At 38.8% G+C, this 18209-nt stretch overlaps 1 long non-coding RNA gene across 1 annotated transcript in view; it reads left to right on the forward strand.

Moving 5' to 3' along the window:
- Nucleotides 1-18209, forward strand: part of LOC134759471 (uncharacterized) — a 166114-nt gene that overhangs the window by 118442 nt on the left and 29463 nt on the right. Inside the window, exon 3 of the long non-coding RNA XR_010135693.1 lies at nt 15956-16021. This is a non-coding gene — a long non-coding RNA (uncharacterized LOC134759471). The remainder of the gene's footprint in view (nt 1-15955; nt 16022-18209) is intronic.

Below are 18209 nucleotides of genomic sequence, written 5' to 3' on the forward strand. Positions count from 1 at the left end.
GGTGGTGGGATGGTGGGAGAGGGAAAGGAAGGAAATGAGATTTGTAACAAAGGCAAAGGTCAGTTCATATGAGTCTTTGGGGAACATGATCAGATTTGCAGTTAGAAACATCACTTTGACTTAGCCTAGATGATGAATTTCAAATGCCAGTGCTGGGACCAATTAGGTATCTATTTAAATTAGGGCTTGATAAGCTACTGCCAGGGCCAAATCTGGCCCACAACTGTTTTTGTAAATAAAGTTTTATTGGAACACAGCAGCACACATTTGTTTATGTGTTTTCTGTGGCTGCTTTTATACTACCAGGAAAGAGTTGAGTACAGTTGGTTCCAAGACCCACACGAATACTAAAATCTGCAGATGCTCAAGTCTCTTGTATAAAATGGCATAGTATTTGCATATGATGGATGCACATCCTTTTGTATACTTTAAATCATCTCTAGATTGCTTATAATATCTAACAGAATATAAATACTATGTAAATAGTTTTTATGCTGTCATGCATTACTTAACAATACGAATATGTTCTGAGACAAGCTATTTTATTCTTGTGTGAACATCACAAATTGTATTCACAAAAACCTAGATGGCATAGCTTTCTACACACCTAGGCTATGTGGTATAGCCTATTGCTCATAGGCTATAAACCTGTACATACTGCATGTGACTGTACTGAATAGCAATTTAACACAATAAATATTGTGTACCTAAATATATCTAAACATAGAAAAGGTACAGTAAAAGGATAGTATAAAAAGTAAAAAAAGTTATAGTACACTTAACTACAAATGGAGCTTGCGGGACTGGAAGTTTCTGTGGGTGAGTCAGTGAGTGAATGGAGAGAATCTGAAGGCCTATGATATCACTGTACACTACTGTAGACTTTATAGACGCTGTACGTCTAGGCTATGCTAAATTTATAAAAAATTTTCTTTCTTCAATAATAAATTAACCTTAGCTTACTATAACTTTTTAACTTTACACATTTAAAATTTTTTTTTAATTTTTTGACTCTTGTAATAACACTTAGCTTTGGATATGTATTGGATAGCTGTACAAAAATATTTTTTCCTTATATCCTTACTCTATAAGGTTTTTTCCATTTTTATTTATTTATTTTTACTTTTGAAATTTTTTTGCTCAAACCTAAAATACAAACACACACATTATTGTAGGCCAACACAGGGTCAGGATCATCATTACCACTGTCTTCTACCTGCATGTCTTGTCCCACCAGAAAGTCTTTAGGGGCAGTAACACACATGGAGCTGTCACCTCCTATGATAACAATGCCTTCTTCTGTAATACTTCCTGAAGCACCTTCCTGAGACTGTTTTTACAGTTAACTTAAAAAAAGTAAGTAGAAGGTATATACTCTAAAATAAAGATTAAAATTATAGTGAATACATAAACCAGTAACATAGTTGTTTAATATCATTATGAAGTATTATGTACCATAAATGAGTGTATGTGCTATACTTTTATATGGCAGTGCAGGAGGTTTGTTTCAACTAGCATCACCACAAACACCTGAGGAATGTGTTGTGCCATGATGTTAACATGGCTATGATGTCACTAGGTGATAGGAAATTTTCAGCTCCATTATAATCTTATGGAACTACAATTATATATGCGGTCCATTGTTGACCAAAACATTATGTGGCACATGACTGTGCTGTATTTTTTATTTGAATAATTTCTTCTTGTTTTTTTTTTTATTTTTTAGAATATTTTCTATCCCAGGTTTGTTGGATCCACAAATGCAGAACCTGTGGATACGGAGGGCCGACTGTAGTTGTAACACAGGCCTGCAAAGCCAAAAATATTTACCATCTGACCTTTTGCAGTGAAAGTTTTCTGATTTACATAGTGCATTAGTTGAATTAGCAGAATATAATGGCTTGAACTAACACTGGGGTAGGAACTACTGAGGAGGAAGAGAGAATAGAATTTCGTGAATGATTGGGTTGGAGGGAAGGGCAGGGATGTGGGAGACAAAAGGATCTTGCAGGTTTTCCCAGTTTCAGGATCTCCATTTAAAATAGTTTTAGCATGGTGTCTTGCACAAAGATGTGAAAGAAAACTGTCTTTGTCCTCAAGGAGCTTCACATCCAGTAGAACAGATAACGTGTACATAAAAATATTTAATACCAGTTTGAATACGAGGTCATGAAATTTCAGGGGTGAGAGAGGATGATGTTTTCTTGGAAGTTTAATGAAAGCTTACAGGAAGAGGAATCATTTGAGTTTTGAAGAATAGGGAGGACTTGAGCACAAAGGATTGATGGGAGGGTGCAGAAGCAAAGACAGGGATCTGGAGACCAGGTGGAGAGAAGACATGAACGCCAACTTTCGGAGCTTAGACTATTGAATAGGCATTGGAAACCTGAGGGGTTTGAGCAGGAGCTGTACTTTGGTTACTCTGGCAATAAGATCAGACTCAGTTGAATGAGAAAGAGACCAATAGAGAAAAGGAAACTAACATTTGTTTTTCAAAGCTTAGCTTTGCTGACTCAGCAAATATTCATCCTTCCTTCATGTTCCCATCACACCCCAGGACGCCTTGAATTAGAGCACTTATTACCTGTTGATAGAACATGAGAGGCCAGAAACTGTGACACTCTTACAGAAAATATGGTGCAGTGGTTAAGATTTGTCTGGGTTTAATAGTCAGTTTGTTTAATTTTTTTTAAAGTTTTTTTGCTTATTTATTTTTAATTGACAGAATTTTATATATTTATCATATACAGCACGATGTTTTGCAAGATGTATATATTGTGGAATGGCTAAATTGAGATAATTAACGTAGGCATTACCTTACATACTTACCTTTTTTGTGTGTGTGTGTGGTAAGAACACTTAAAACTATTAACTCTAATCACCACCATTTACCCCTTTTTGATCTTACCCTCTTGATGTCTTGGTTTCAAGATGCCTGGGCCTAATAATTATAACTCCTTCTACAATTAGTAATAATTGTAACCATTTGTTGTGGTTATTAAATGATTTAATGTGTGAAAAGCACTTAGTGGCTGGCAAGTAGTGAAGGCCCATAAATGTTATTGATTATTATTTCTAGTGTCTAGCTAAGTGTTTGGAAACTAGTAAGATTTGTGTTGAATGAGTGAATTTAAGGGCCGCTAACGAGCCAGGCACTTGGAATTGGCTCTTTGGGGTTATCCTCATAACTCCCATGTGAGGACGGTATTATTTCTAATCTTAGTGAATTTGCAGGGGCTCTGAGGGTAAATGACAGAGCAAGATAGAGACTTCCAAGCTCTGTTTAATGGGGAGCTGGGGGGAGAGGTAGAATGTAAAGAGATGAGGGTAATGAATGGAGTGAAGTCCTGGAGGAGATTGGAGAGGAACTGGAACAAAAACACAAGGGAAGGTCTTTGACTGCTGTCCTGCAACAACACAGACAACAGAGGGTAAATGTGAGGGGAGAGGAGGGAAACAAAAGCATTAGCTGAGCAGGAGGTAAGCAGGGTTAGGAAACCTGTTAAAGGAGAATTCAAAGAAGACTCCTTCTTGAGCTTAGATGACTTAGAGGAATGATGATGCCATTTATAGAAACAAAAGTGGGCAGATTTGCTTTTTGGGGTGTGAATTTGCAGATTTAGTTTTAAATATAAAGATTCTGATACTTCCCAAACTTTGAGCAATGAGTAGGAAATGTGGCCCTGGAGCTCGGGCTGGAGATGGGCACTGGAGATAAACATGTGGAAGTCATCTGCCTAGAGATGAAGGTTGAAGTCAAAGGCATGGCATTTAGGAAGCAATACAGGGTTAGTCGGTCCCACAGTCTGGTTCTCAACTCAGCCTGAGAAAGGACTGGCCAAAGGGAAACTGCCATCCACGCCTGATCCATGTTAGTTGGCTGATTTTTGACACTGGACTTCTTCATTGCTCAGTAAAGATTTGGCAAGTGACTGGTGTGCTAAGAGTCAAATCTCAGGATCTGTTTGTGTGAATAAAAATCAGTGGATGGAGACAGATAAATATCTCTAAAACAGGAAAAAAGGAGATGGAGTCAAAGTGGGCCTTAAAAGTGACAGCTCCTTCTTAGTTTGTGGTGCTGACTACAGAGCCAAACCTCCTTTGCCTATACTAGGCACAGAGCTTTGGAAATTAATTGAATCTGCTTAAAACTAGTCCCCCTGCCCCGCCCCAGATAATTCAATGCAAGCGAACATATTTGCCCAGAGAGGGTCATAAACACATCATAAAATCTGACCTTTCCAAGAGGGGATTATCTATAAATAACTGCGGTTATCCCGCAGGTGCTAGGCATAAGCTTGGTGGAGGGGCGGAGAGGAGACCTATTTCCTCTGCAACCTGGGCATCTCTCTGGAGGTGAGCAGCAGAAAGGACTTGCAGAGGCTCAAGTATAAGCCCTTGCAGTCATACCCCAATTTCCACTGGCAGGGCTGCTGCTGCTTCCACGGGGCTTCCTTCACTTTGCTGAGCAATGGAATGTGGCTACCGGGAAAAGAATAAGATTTCTGTTTCTAAATATGTCACTGGTGAAGCTCCTTTTTAAAATATTAATTGTGGCAACGTTGGAAACGCATAAAAGAACTGACAATCATGCTTGTTCAGACCACAGAAGGTTTAATTTCAAAATGTGGTTTTGAATTGCTATTTTTTTCCTTCTGCCTGTAAGCAATGGATTCATCAAAATCCTTTCTTCTGAATAAAAGAAGATCCCCTAATGGTACTCATTCTATGTCATTAATGTGGAGGAGGTGAGCTATACGAGAGGAGTCTATATTATTTATGATGAGCTGAGTCATGAGCCAAATGAATTTCAATAAGGTCTTCTAGCTGATAGTGATGATATAAAAGATAGAGAGAGGAGGCAATGAAAACCCATTGGAGTGGCTGCTAACAGATCCATTCTCTTGGCTTTCCATGATAAGTAAGAATCTACCTTATTTTTAAAGGCTCCAGATTCAGAGATCACTACATGATTACTCAGTAACTATGCTGACAAAACCTTTTCTTGTTTACTGAATAGGTAACTCATTTTCTGTTTGTAATTCATGTTAAGTAATCCTAAATATATCAAGAATTGGAACTATGGGATCCTGTGGCTGGGTGTTTTGCAAGCCTGATGTGATTGAAGTTAGGGATAATATCTCACACAATTTTTTAAAAAATTTTACTGCAATGCTCATAGAGCCTGAAAAATAGTGTCTCTAAAGATATAAAGGAAATGGTATAGAGTTCGCATCTCAACAGGGGAATAACACATTGAACAAGGTGAAAAAATGAATTTTGGGAGCAGGGTGAAAATACCTTAGATGCCAAAATGGTTTGTGATCCTCCAAAGCTGAAACCTCTGTTACAAAATATAACATTTATTTCATAGGGGTGAATAGGAAATAAATGTTCAGAAAGGCTTTGTGGGTAAGGGAGACTTTCATTATTATGACAAAATATTTGGGAAACACTGTTGGCTATGGAGGAAAAAGTTCTGGTTTTTGGAGTCAGAAGGACTTTATTAGGAGTCTCAGCCCACTAACCACCAGTGTAGCTTATCTCTCTGTTTCAAACATCTTCCATCTGAAACCGTGATCATAATACACAGAGGCGAGCAACTTTATTCACTTCACTGTCTTCTACTCTGCACCTAATACAGTGACTAGCACAGAGTAAGCTCTTAATGAGGATTTAGTGAACGAATGCATAGAGGAATGAATGATTCTCCCTCAAAGGGTTGTTTGTTGATTAATGAGGTGATGACTGCAAAACTTCTATCTTAGTACTTGGCACATTTGAGGTGTTCAGTAAATGACGGCTGTCTTTCTCCACCCCTGCTTCCTCCACTGTCTAGGACACACAGACTTAATGGGCCAAGACAGGGCAAATGACTCTCCTGGTGTCGTACAGCAAGTCTATAACCCTCTTAAAAATTGAAGCAGGTTCTCTCAGCTCCAACTGAGCCTTATTTGATTGATTATTATTACAAATATTTTCCTAGAATATTCACTGAGTTATCTATATTCTTGGAAAGAAAGTTCTTGCATCACTGAAGTATAATCAAGCCATATCTAAATTGATTTTGATTGGGTACCATCTGGATGTGCTAAGTACAAATTCACATGCCTGGAGCGATGAGGCAAGTTCTCTGCCCTGACAATAAAAGGATCTTGAAAGGGCTTTTGGAAAGCATTCTAAGGGGCAAACTGACATACAGCACCTTCTCCAGCGTAACATGCAGATAATTCAGATAGGAGGGCTGGCAGGCACAACATAATGGCCTGGAAAAGCCAGATATCCATATGGCAAGGGGCTGGGTAAATGAAGATGTATCATCAGTACTTCATTAAGGGTCTTGCCAGAGTTGCATTTATAAACCCACACTGTACACCTACATGTTCATCCAAGTATCAGAAAATCACATTTGAGAAGGTGGAATTGTCTTTAAGAATTTTTAAGCTGTCAACTTCAGTAATAATTCATGTAAAATGAAAATGTTCCTTTCTCCTGTTTGAAGATCCTTTCTTCTCATTGCATTTTTGTATTTAGTAGTGCCTTATGCTTCTACATTTTTTAAATAAATTCAGCTTTGAGGGCAGAGACTATATGTTGGGCCCTTTGCATAATCACTGTTTCCTTACTTCGCATATAGTAGTTCCTCAAAAATGCATGTTGAACAAATGAGAGTATTTTACAGCTAAAGGGAAAAGAAGGCAACCCTAACCTCTATGGATCATCTTTTATGTTCTAGGCACTGCATGGTGCATATTACAGCTATTATTTCATTTAACATTTATAATCAACTTGTAACTAATTTGCCCAATGTCACAAAATTAGTAAGTGGCTGAAACTGGAATCAATTAAGGTTATTTCTGATTCCAAAGACTATGCTCATTAAGAAAAAAAAAATTGTTTCAGCAGCCGTGACAATGCACCCCAAAGACCTCCTACTGTAAGTAGTATAATTGACCAAAAAGCCCCAACAGCATAGGCCAAAGATGAAGCTGCTGTGCGCTCCACTTTTAACACAACTGTCTCCACTTTTCACAGAGGCCATGCCTCCCACAGGCAGCTTCCAGCCAAGAACTGAGGGCAGCAGGAATAATGAGCAGTTCACCTTTGGCTTAGGGGCAAATCTTCCCTAGGCCTCGTGGCAGTCTAGGATGGTTCCACTCAACTTTCCACCCAGTCTGGCTCTTTTACTGGGGTCAGATTGCATCATGATCCAATGACTCTTCCAGCCTCCTCCAACTTCCTCTCTATTTTCTCTTGTAGGCATTTCCCCTAATAAAATGCTTGCACATTTAATCCACTCTTGGGAGCTGCTTTATAGCAAACCCAATGAACACAGTTCTAAATACTTTTCCCATTCCAAGCTGCGATTCATAGCTTAAGTTAGTTTTCATCAGACATTTCCTCAAAACACTCCTGGTGTTAGAAAAGAATAAATATGTACTCTCCACCCATGAAGGTCTGGGGCCTGCCACAACTAAGAGATTTGTTGGAAGTTCATGCTTTGTCCCACAATTACTTGTCCAATGTCTGTCTTCACTGTAAAATAATAAGCTCCATAGAATCAGAGTGTGACTATCTTGTTCAGTGTTATATGCCCATTGCCTATAATAATTGCTGGTGCATAGTAAGTACTCAATAAAAAAATAATGACTGGGAAAAAATCTAAGAATTATTTTTCTATTCCATAATATAGTCATACTTGTCTTTTTCTTTTTTAAAGAAAAACCTTTTATCCTCAGCAGAATTTAAATGACATTTTAAATGCAATATTAAACCTTTAATCTTTAGCACATTAGTACATTCCCTGGAGGCAAAAATATCCTTGTTTGGAAGTTACGAGTTCACTAATTTGCCCCATTGTTAACGTTAGGAAAAAACCCAGACTTTTCACTTTCTAGTTCAGGGTGTTTTCCTTCTCATGCACAATATTCTTTTGCATTTACCTCTTATTATTATAATCTACTTTGAAACTTTTTCTCCCACTCTTCCATTTTAGGCATTCCTAATATAATTAACTTTACCTACATTGTTATTTTTCTGTTTATACATTATATTCCCTCCTAGCTTTATTTGAGCTATGACTACTTCTCCAATTCATTGTTATAGGATTGTAGTCTAACCTCAGGATTTAGTTCTTACCTTTTAGTTTGGAATCATCTGGAAATTTAGGGAGGGAGGATTGCATCTAATTCCTGACATCACTTAGCATTTTCTCTCCCTTGGCCCTGAATCAGTGAGCCCCTGATCAGAAATGTATATATTTCATTCTGTTTCTTTCTCTCTGAGGATGGAGTTTTGTTCTTATTAAATTTTAGAGAAAAGCCTCTTTGTGGTGCAAGTGGTCATGATAAATAGTGTTGTTCAGTTACTCTGTCTCCTCTGTGCACACCCTAACACATAGAGATGCTTAAAATTTTCTCTCACTCTCATAATTGAGTGGGCTCTTAAAGAGGCAATTCCATTTTTCTAGCTCTGGCTAAAACCCTTGGAGACATACTTGAATCTCTTCTTCTCATAGCCCTCATCTTCTCTATCAATAATTCCTGTAGGTTCTACCTTCAAAACATATCTAGAAGCTGGCCAATTCTCACTGCCTTCACTGCTGCCTTTCTGAATCAAGACTCATCTCCAGCCTGAATTATTTCAGTAGCCTCCTGATTGGGCCCTTCACTTCCACCCTTGCTCCTTGGTAGTCTATTCTCAGTACCTGCAGTATGGAAAGCAGATGGAGTCACTCTACTCCAAGCTTCTGCCGGCTTCCTAAATAATCCAGAGTGAAAGCCTGAGTCCTTAGAGTAAACTCCAAGGTCCTACTCAACTCTCAGCATAAGTCTCATGATCTTGTTTCACACTGCCTTAGCCATGCTGGCTTCCTTGCTGTTTCTCAAGAATGAGAGCCATGTTCCAGCCTCAGGGATTTTGCACATAATGTTTTCTGCCTTGAAGGCTCTTTTCCTTGATATCTGCATGAATTGTTCCTTTACTTCCTTTGGGATTCTGCTCAGATGTCATTATCTCAGAGGAGGCTTCTTTGGCCACCATATTTTAAAATTGCAGCCCCTCTCACCCCTGCCTGGCACTCTTTTTTTTTTTTTTTTTTTGAGACAAGGTCTTGCTTTGTCACTCAGGTTGGAGTGCAGTGGTCTGATCACAGCTCACTGTAGCCTTGAACGCATGAGTTCCAATGATCTTCCTGCCTCAGCCTCCCAAGTAGCTAGGACTACAGGTGTACCACCATGCCTGACTGATTTTTAAATTATTTTTGTAGAGATGGGGTCTCACTGTGTCGCCCAGACTGGTCTCATACTCCTGACCTCAAGCAATCCTGCCTCAGCCTCCAAAATTTGCTGGGATTCTAGGCATGAACCACCATGCTCAACCTCTGCGTGACACTCTTGATCCCTTCTCTTCATTTTTAAAAAGCTTCATAAACATAATATTTATAATCATCTGAAAAACCATTTATTCAACCTATTATTTATTTTTTTTTAAATTAGTTCCCTCCTGGTAAGATAAAAGCCCCATAAGAGCAGGAATTTTTTATTTTTTCACTGCAGAATCCCTGGTGTTTAGAAAAGCTCCTGGAATGTAGTAGACACTGAATAAAAATTTGTTGAATGAAAGAATGAATATTCTGCTGCTTTATGCATCCTTTAAGTCCCACCTGGAATATGAGGCTGTCGAGGCTTCTCAGCAGTTATAGCCAGCTACATATCCCTTCCTTTTAAATGGAGCACTTTGGATTTACATGTTTTATATTATTGATTTATGGCATACATTTTCATAGATTTCCTTGATATCTTTCTTTCTAAACTATAAGCAACTCAAGGGAAGTATGGTAACTTATTAGTCTCTATACCCCCTAACATTTAGAACAATGCCTGGTACACAACAGTGATTCAATAAATGCTTATTGGTTAAATAAATTAATGGATGAATATCCCAAGAAAAACGAAGCTGTCAACAAATACGTTTGCTTCTTCAGAGTGGTAGCTGGTACACAGCTATCATCATTGTTCATGATAAGAGTGATGATGGTAACAGAGTTACCCCGAGACTGAAATGGAGCATCTTCAAAATATTTTTGAAAAAAGGATAATGAGAATTTAGGTTTTTGGCTTCTATCTCATTATGACAAAGGGTTAGAAGACTGAAAAGCAGGTTTTGGTACCACTGACTAAGATAGTTTGCTGGTAAATTGGTGAGCATGTGCTGTGAGGCAAAACCAGGATCTTGATCAAATAGTCAACATAAATCAGTAATTATCAAGGTCGGTCAAACATAAAGGCATTAACCATGTTCCTAAGATCACTTAGGTCTGACAAGGAAGACACTTGGATTATATATGTTCTATGATCTGAGTGGCTGTGTTTTTCCTGAAATTCATATATTGAAACCTAAACGCCTAAAATGGTGGTATTAGAAGGTAGGGCCTTTGGGGATGATTAGATCATAAAAGCAGAGCCTTCAGGATTAAGGTTAATGTTCTTATAGGGCAGACCCCAGAGAGCTACTTCATCTCTTTCATCATGTGAAGACAGAAGGAGAAGTTGCAGTCTGTGAGGATATGGGCCTTCACCAGACACCAAACTTGCCATCACCTTGATCTGGGGCTTCCCAGTCTCCAGAACTGTGAGAAATAAATTTCTGTTGTTTATAAGCCACCCAACTTATGGTATTTTTTATAGCACCCAAATGGATTAAGACAGTGTAGTTAGATTATTCTACCAAGGTTTGCCTTCATTTATTAAATTATTTGATTTTTAAAGAGAGACATTTCTCTAAACAAATGAGGCATTGGAGATTTTTTCTGGTATCTTTCTATTGATAAAGCAAATCTATAGACTGAGAAAACATACACAGTAACATATATATTTTATGATTATTCAAAGTTATCACTGCATAATAAAGGCCAGGGAAATGAAGTGTTGAATGTTCTGATACTACTAATAACCTTAGATAATTTGGCAGAGTCACTACTGTCTGTGTGGCAAAGGAAATGTCACATGTCTATCTGCCAAAGATTGGCATAAGGCTGGTACAGTATTTCAGCATAAGTGAGCAGAATAGTGTAAAAAATGCCATTTTGATTTTTCTGATTCAACGGGAGCACATATTTATTTGGTTTTTACAAACCTGGTTGTTGCTAAGTCTCCTGCCTCCCCCCACCCACCTAAGAGAAACTAAAATCTATTCCTTTGCAAGGGACAGTTCCTCAGGGGGGGTGAGGAAATGTTAGAAACCAAGCAGGAAAGGAATTCTGTATTTTAAAGGTGTCCTACGTTTCTATTTTTTTCTTTATTAAAAATTCAGCTTCTTTCAAGCACAGAAAGTGAAAACATGACACCTCACTGATGTAAGTAATGAAGTGGTCCTTAAAACAAAAGGATACACTGTGATCTGAAAATATTCCACCAAGTTATGAAAGCAAATGATTCCTTGGGAAAGAAATTAGCTAGAAATTCGAGAAAACTCTTTTCAGGGCGCAGTGGAGGCATGAAATCTGTGTTTTTGAATGGTAAAATTTGTGATATGTATGTGTGTTTCTATATATCTATATCTACATCTATATCTATATCTATATCTACATCTATACCATATATGGCTCTTTGCTTCTTACATTTAAAAAAGCAAAAAGAACAAAACACCACCACCAAAAAAAAAAAAAAAAAATGCTGCCCCAGATGGTGTGCCCATCCATGTGGATAAGTGTCACTGAGAAGACTGAAACACACTCTGCGCTCTGCGACCTCCCTGCTGGACACCCAGCCCTCAAGTGACTCTCTGCTGTCCCTGGTTGTGCCTCCTGCTTGTGTCGCTGCCTGTTCTCCTCACAGTCTGCAAGCTTCATTTGCTCCAAAGACGCTGTTCCTTTTCTGCTTGCTGCAAACCGAGTTGGACGGCACGCCTGTCGCTTCTCAGCAGTTGTGCTGCACCTCCGGGTAGCTGCCCACCCTGGCCACAGTTACTCTGCCCCTTCTGTTGACCATTTGGCCACTGACACCGAGGCTGAAGTTCATTTCTGATTAATAAGGGGTATGGCATGTTGGGATACTAATGAAGTGGCTCAGTAAGTTGCATGTGAATTTGGCATATATCCAGGTGTCACTGTCACAAGCTACATTAGGGGTTGGCTTCTATAGGGACATTAAAAAAATATATTTTTTAAGGCCTCGTTTCTGATCTCTCAGCCTCCATACCTCTTTCCCACCATTCGTATGTTTCTGCCAATAATTGCTAATCTTTATAAAAACCCAGCCCAAAGAATACAAAACTCTGCTAAAAACAAACAAAACAGAACAAAAACTACCAATTACTGACTGAACGTGAGCTAACTAACTCCTTAAGTCTGGCATTCAAGGCTCTGTGCTTATTTGAGTCATACAACTGGTTCTAGCAGCTTTCTTTCTGTGTCAATGAATGATTCCAGTAGCAATACTATTGTGTGGTTTTATTGGACCTTATTAATTTTAAAGAACATTCATTTTGATTGTTATAACAAGCTTATTATTCCCATCCCTCATATGAGGAAACCAAGCTGTAAGATATGCTAGCACACATTTGGGAGCCTTGAGCAGGCCTCAGAACCCTCTTCATGCACACTTAGGAATTCTAAAGAGCATCATTTTGATATCCATTTGTAAAATGTAAGGACTTTGAATAGTAACTCAGGGACCTGAATTATATTACACTAGCCCAAGGTTCTCTATTCTTTTCCCACTGTTGCTAAGTAGATAGAATATTCTAAACTGACTATTTGAGCTTGTCTTACTCCCTTGGCAATGCAGACAGACTCCAGGTGTTCTCTAAGCTTTCTAGACATGTTAAGAATGTCATATCTATTATATATTTAGACATGTCGTATCTATGTCATGACATAAGCATGACATGAGAATGACATGCCATTCTGTCATAAGAATGATGTAAGAATGTCATATCTATGTCTATTTAGACATATTAAGAATGTCTTATCTATTGATCATTGAGGCACTCAGAGGCTGAGGCATGGAGCTAATGTTTGGGCATTTGTAGCTAAAAGTAATTGTTTCAAAATAATTCCAACCAGGATGCACCATTATTTTTTTATTATTACCTTGCCACAGCCATGATTGCTTACTACAGTCATAGGAGAGAGGGATCTGCTTTGATACAGATGCCAGTGTCACCTTTTCTTGAGAAGAATGCATAGCAGTGATGCTGCCTGTAATCCTAGCTACTCGGGAGGCTGAGGTGGGAGGATCCTTTGAGCTCAGGACTTCGAGGCTGCAGTGAGCTATGATCACACCACTGCCCTCCAGCCTAAGTGACACAGCAAGACCCTGTCTCTTAAAACAAAACAAAACAAAAAATCCTATAGTGTAATGCTGAGTACATAATAAGATAGTAAGTTGTCAGTAATTATTTGTGGGATGCTAAAACAAATAGAAGCATGGAAACATATTCCTTTAATGGTGATAAGCATGCACCACTGCTGTCTGGAAAGCCTTTACGATCTGCACTTTATCATCTCAGGTACAATGCTCTCAGATTTTGAGGTTTCATATGTCTCTTGGTCCCACGCTGAGGTATAAGTTCAGGCATGCTCATTCTGTTAGTTTCCCTGAATTGCTGAGTGTCATGTGAACAAAAAAGAATGAAATAATGTTGGGGACGGCTGAAATGCTGCCTTTATGACTTCCAAATTTCTATCCCAGCCACATGGCAAAGGGAATCATCTTACCAGCAATAAAGAGGGGCTGCTTTCATTGAACATCTCCTACATGGCAGTTAGAGGGTAAGCTTCTTACTTGCTTGAACTCTGATTTTCCCCTAAACCTAATTGGGTAGAAATAATTATCCACCATTATAGATAAAATATCAAAGCCCAGAGAGGTTAAGTAAATTGTTCAAGTTTGCCAAGCTAGTAAGTGGCAGCACAAAGATTCTATTCAGCAATGCCTGATGACAGTGCCTGTGAGTCCGCTAACATGCCATTCAGTTTTGTAGTGTGGGTATGGAGAGACGAAGGAGATAAATTGAGTGTCATGTGCTGTACAAGTGTTTTTTTTGTTTTTTTTTTGTTTTTGAGAGGGAGTCTCACTCTGCTGCCCAGGTTGGAGTGTAGTGGCACAATCTCGGCTCACTGCAACCTCCGGCTCTCGGGTTCAAGCAATTCTCCTGCCTCAGCCTCCTGAGTAGCTAGTGTTACAGGCATCCGGCACCATGCCCGGCTAATTTTTGTATTTTTAGTAGAGATGGGGTTTCACCATGTTGGGCAGGCTGGTCTCGAACTCCAGACCTCAGGTGATCCGCCCACCTCGGGCTCCCAAAATGCTGAGATTACAGGCATGAGCCACCGTGCCTGGCCTCAGAGTTGTTTTTAACTTTTCTCAACAGCTCTAAAAGATGGGTGTTACTGTTCCCATTTATAGATGAACAAACTGAGACTTAGAAATTGTGAATAAATCCTATGCAACTTTCTACACCTAAGATTTTACTTGGTGATAATTCCTAAATAGCTATAGATTACTTCAGCCGTGGTATACTACATGAGTTTTCATGACTTGGTTTGTGAACATATGGATGTTCATTTTTTTAAATCCCAGACAAGAAGAATTTGGAGAGGGTGCATAGGAGAAATTATGAAATAGGGGAAAGTATGAAGTTAGAGAGTGGTGGACAAGGCCCCTTCTAAAATATTATTTTGGGACTCAAAATTTAAATGTTCATTACTTAATGTAATCAAGGAGTCCTTTATGTTTTTCAAAATTTACTTTTAATACACACCGGGTCTTTGGTATGAGAGGAAAAAACAGAACAGGACAATAAGTGCCTGCTTCATTGGAAATAGATTTCCAGCATTTAGGTTTGAATATGGAGCATCTTGGTACCTGAAAGACTGTTTTCCATAGAATAGACTCTGCTCGAATCACTTCCTGAAAATGGTACCTTCTCATCTCAAAGGCTGATGGCACTGCTGTTGCCCAGCTGTTTACAGATGTTTTCACCCTGTAGGAACTTCACCCTGAGTCATTAAATTAATAGTTTGGCTGTCACCTTGTGATTTATCCATGAAATTGCTCCTCTGAGTGCAGAGTATATATAAAAGGATGTTCAGCTTATAACTCATACTGTTGCATAGCAGCAATAATCATGGATAAGACAAACCCTTTAAAAATCAAAGCTGTTAGTAAAATAATGTTTTCTTTACTGTAGTACATACCATGTTGCAGTCTCATGGATAGTGTGGCATCAACTATTCGGATATAATTTAGCCTTTGTAAACAGAATGTGTTTGTGAAAATCATGAGAGATTACTTGGCGTGTTGTATTTTGCTTTCTGGCAGCTCATGATCCTTATGCTCTACATGAATTACCAGGTTAGATCTGCTTTAAAAAGCAGATCGCAGATCATGCCTTTTCTCTTTGCAATGACACAGGATTATAGACTGACATCTGAATGTGCCTGAATAAAAGCAACTCGGAATTTGGGAGGATGGTTGGATTATGTTAAAGCTTTCAGAATGCTGCAAGCACCTCTATAGCAGCCAAAGGATTTTCAGGGCCACAGGGACGCAGTAATCAGCTCTAATTCTTTTCTCTCTGGCTTATGACCTCTGAAGTAGCTTAATAATTAAAGAGGTGCACCATCAGAAAGCTTTACAGACTTACATGGAACTGCTTGTTTTAGCCCAATCCAAATATATAACAGATTCAAGAGAAAATCAAAAGGAGCAACGATGTTAAAAGGTTTTAAGACTAGAGTATATATGATAATACCCTGGTTGCCTATTTAGAATGCAGGAATTAGACTTTTAAGAGCTATAGATGGATCCATTAGCATGTACTTGCTGGTCAAGACTGTGGCACACCTAGCCCTTCATGGAAAGAAACTCACCCATTTTGAGCCACCCAGAAATACTTTCCTTGGTTTATTCAGGACTTTTGCCTACGTTGACATGTTTTTCTCTTACAGGCCACACAGCATGTCCTGTGGGACAGGAGAAATACGGAGAATGCAGCACACTTGCTTCCTACCGAAGTAGGTATTTTCTTTCCAGATTTCCTTCAGTTGCAAAGTCTGATTATTTCAGTTTTTTTGGATGAAATAGAAAATGCTCACCTAAAAATATAAGTCAGATTTGTTAAAATCACTTCCAAAGGATACTGATATGTCAGATAGCATTTGAATACATAATAATTTCTTTAAAATACATTTTCCAGATGGATTTATTATTATAGCCATATTGAAAGTAGTTTTCCCTATTGTGGAGAAAGATACAATAGTCTAGCTTAGCCCAATTCTATTAACAGGTGACTCTTTTAACCAACTCCTCTTGTTTTGATTGCATGCTTATGTGTGCTAAGCTGCCTTTCTTAGATGGCCTCCAAATTATTCCCATGTCTTGGCATTCATGCTCTGTGTAATCGCCTCCCCTCGAGTGTAGACTGGACCTAATAACAATTTGTAATTTGTTAAAAGGCTGGCTTTTAACAAATAGAATATAGCAAAAGTGATGGAATGATCACTTTTGAGACTAGGTTATGAAAGACTGTGACTTCTGTCTATCTTGTACTCTCTGACTATCTCAATCTGATGAAGCCAGCTCCTATGTTGTGAGTTGCACTGCGGAGTTGTCCATGTGGCCGGGATGTGATGGTGAGCAGCCTTTGGTCAACAGCCAAGAAGTCACTGAGGCTCGTAATTAAACAAGCTTCAAGGAATTGGATCTTGCCAACAACTACCGAGTGGGCTTGGAAGTGTATCCTGCCCCAGTTGAATCTTGAGACGACATGGCCCTGACCGATAGTTTGTAGTCTTGTGAAAGACTCTTTTGAGCTGGAAAACCTAGTTAAACCACACATAGAATTGTAAGTCATAGAAGCTATATAGATGTGTGCTGTTTTAAGTGGCTAAATTTTGGGGTAATTTGGCATACAGCAACAAATAGCTAATACACCAAGCCATAAACCAATCCTTCCCCCTCATTCCTCCTTTTCTTCCTTCCTTCCACCTCTTGCTCTTTCAAATGTAGATTAGGCATCTTCTGTGAGCCAGGTACTATGGTTAGGCATTGTGAATGCAGTACTGGGCGTGGAAGACTGGCTAGGAAATGTAGTGATGACTGTATTCGCTGGGCTTCCATGCTCACGGCAGGTACAAACATTGAACAAATGAATGACATAAAATAAATGTAAAGAGTACTTTGGAAACATGACAGTGGGTCTTGAGCTATTTCTGGGAGAGATTGGTTATCAGTGAAAGCCTTCCCAAACTATGAAGTGTGAGTGGAATTATTTTAATTTGGTTTCCTATTAAGTATGTCAGCTGGGAGAGAATTCTCTCCCTAGAAGGTATCCTGCCATCTAGACAGCTATGTTTCTTTATTATTATTATTATTATTATTATTATACTTTAAGTTTTAGGGTACGTGTGCACAATGTGCAGGCTATGTTTCTTACTATAATGTGATACATAGCATTTGAGAATATCCCTAAAAAAGACAAGTACATAGGCCATCTGCTGATGCTCGAAAGCTTTTCTTTGTTAAGTAAGTGATTCTGGAGTTATGTGTCATTTTACCTATCTTGTACTAAATTTGTGTTGAGTGCCGATTTCTCTGTGCTGTTCCTGCCAACCCCCACCTGTGGATGCCATGTCTCTGTAATGCAGGAAGACATTTCTATGATTATTTGTTAAATTATACATGGCTAGGAACCTGAGAGTGTCACAAGAGCAAACATGATTGTTGATTATCCCTGCCTCTCCCCACCCTATTTTTAAGAGGAAAAAATAAACTGTCAGAGGTCAATTATGTAGTAATTGTGAAGGCCGCTCCCATCAAAGCATGTAGTTGAGTTATATGAAGATGGCAGTATGTGTGTATTTATTTTCCTGGCATCAAACTCAATCTTTACTGTGCTCTGACCACAATCCTTATTATCTCTCCCAAGAGTCTGAGGTCCTGGAGTTCTACAAAAGCATCAGTGTGAAATAGCACCAAGAGTTAACTTAAACTTGAAATCCCTGAGAAAAGTCACGGTAAAAAACTTAGAGCCATGGTAGTGGATGGATGCATCCAGTGATCGCATAGTGAAAGGTGGTAAAATGACACTGAAAAGGGTGATTAAAAAATGAAAAAAAATGAAGGTTTACTCAACTGGGGGACAAAGAACTTTTTTTAATAGAGGAAAAGGACATAAAGTGGTTGGCAATGTAGAAATTATTC

Source organism: Pongo abelii, chromosome 10, assembly GCF_028885655.2.
Source record: "Pongo abelii isolate AG06213 chromosome 10, NHGRI_mPonAbe1-v2.0_pri, whole genome shotgun sequence".
Taxonomy (NCBI): Eukaryota; Metazoa; Chordata; class Mammalia; order Primates; family Hominidae; genus Pongo; species Pongo abelii.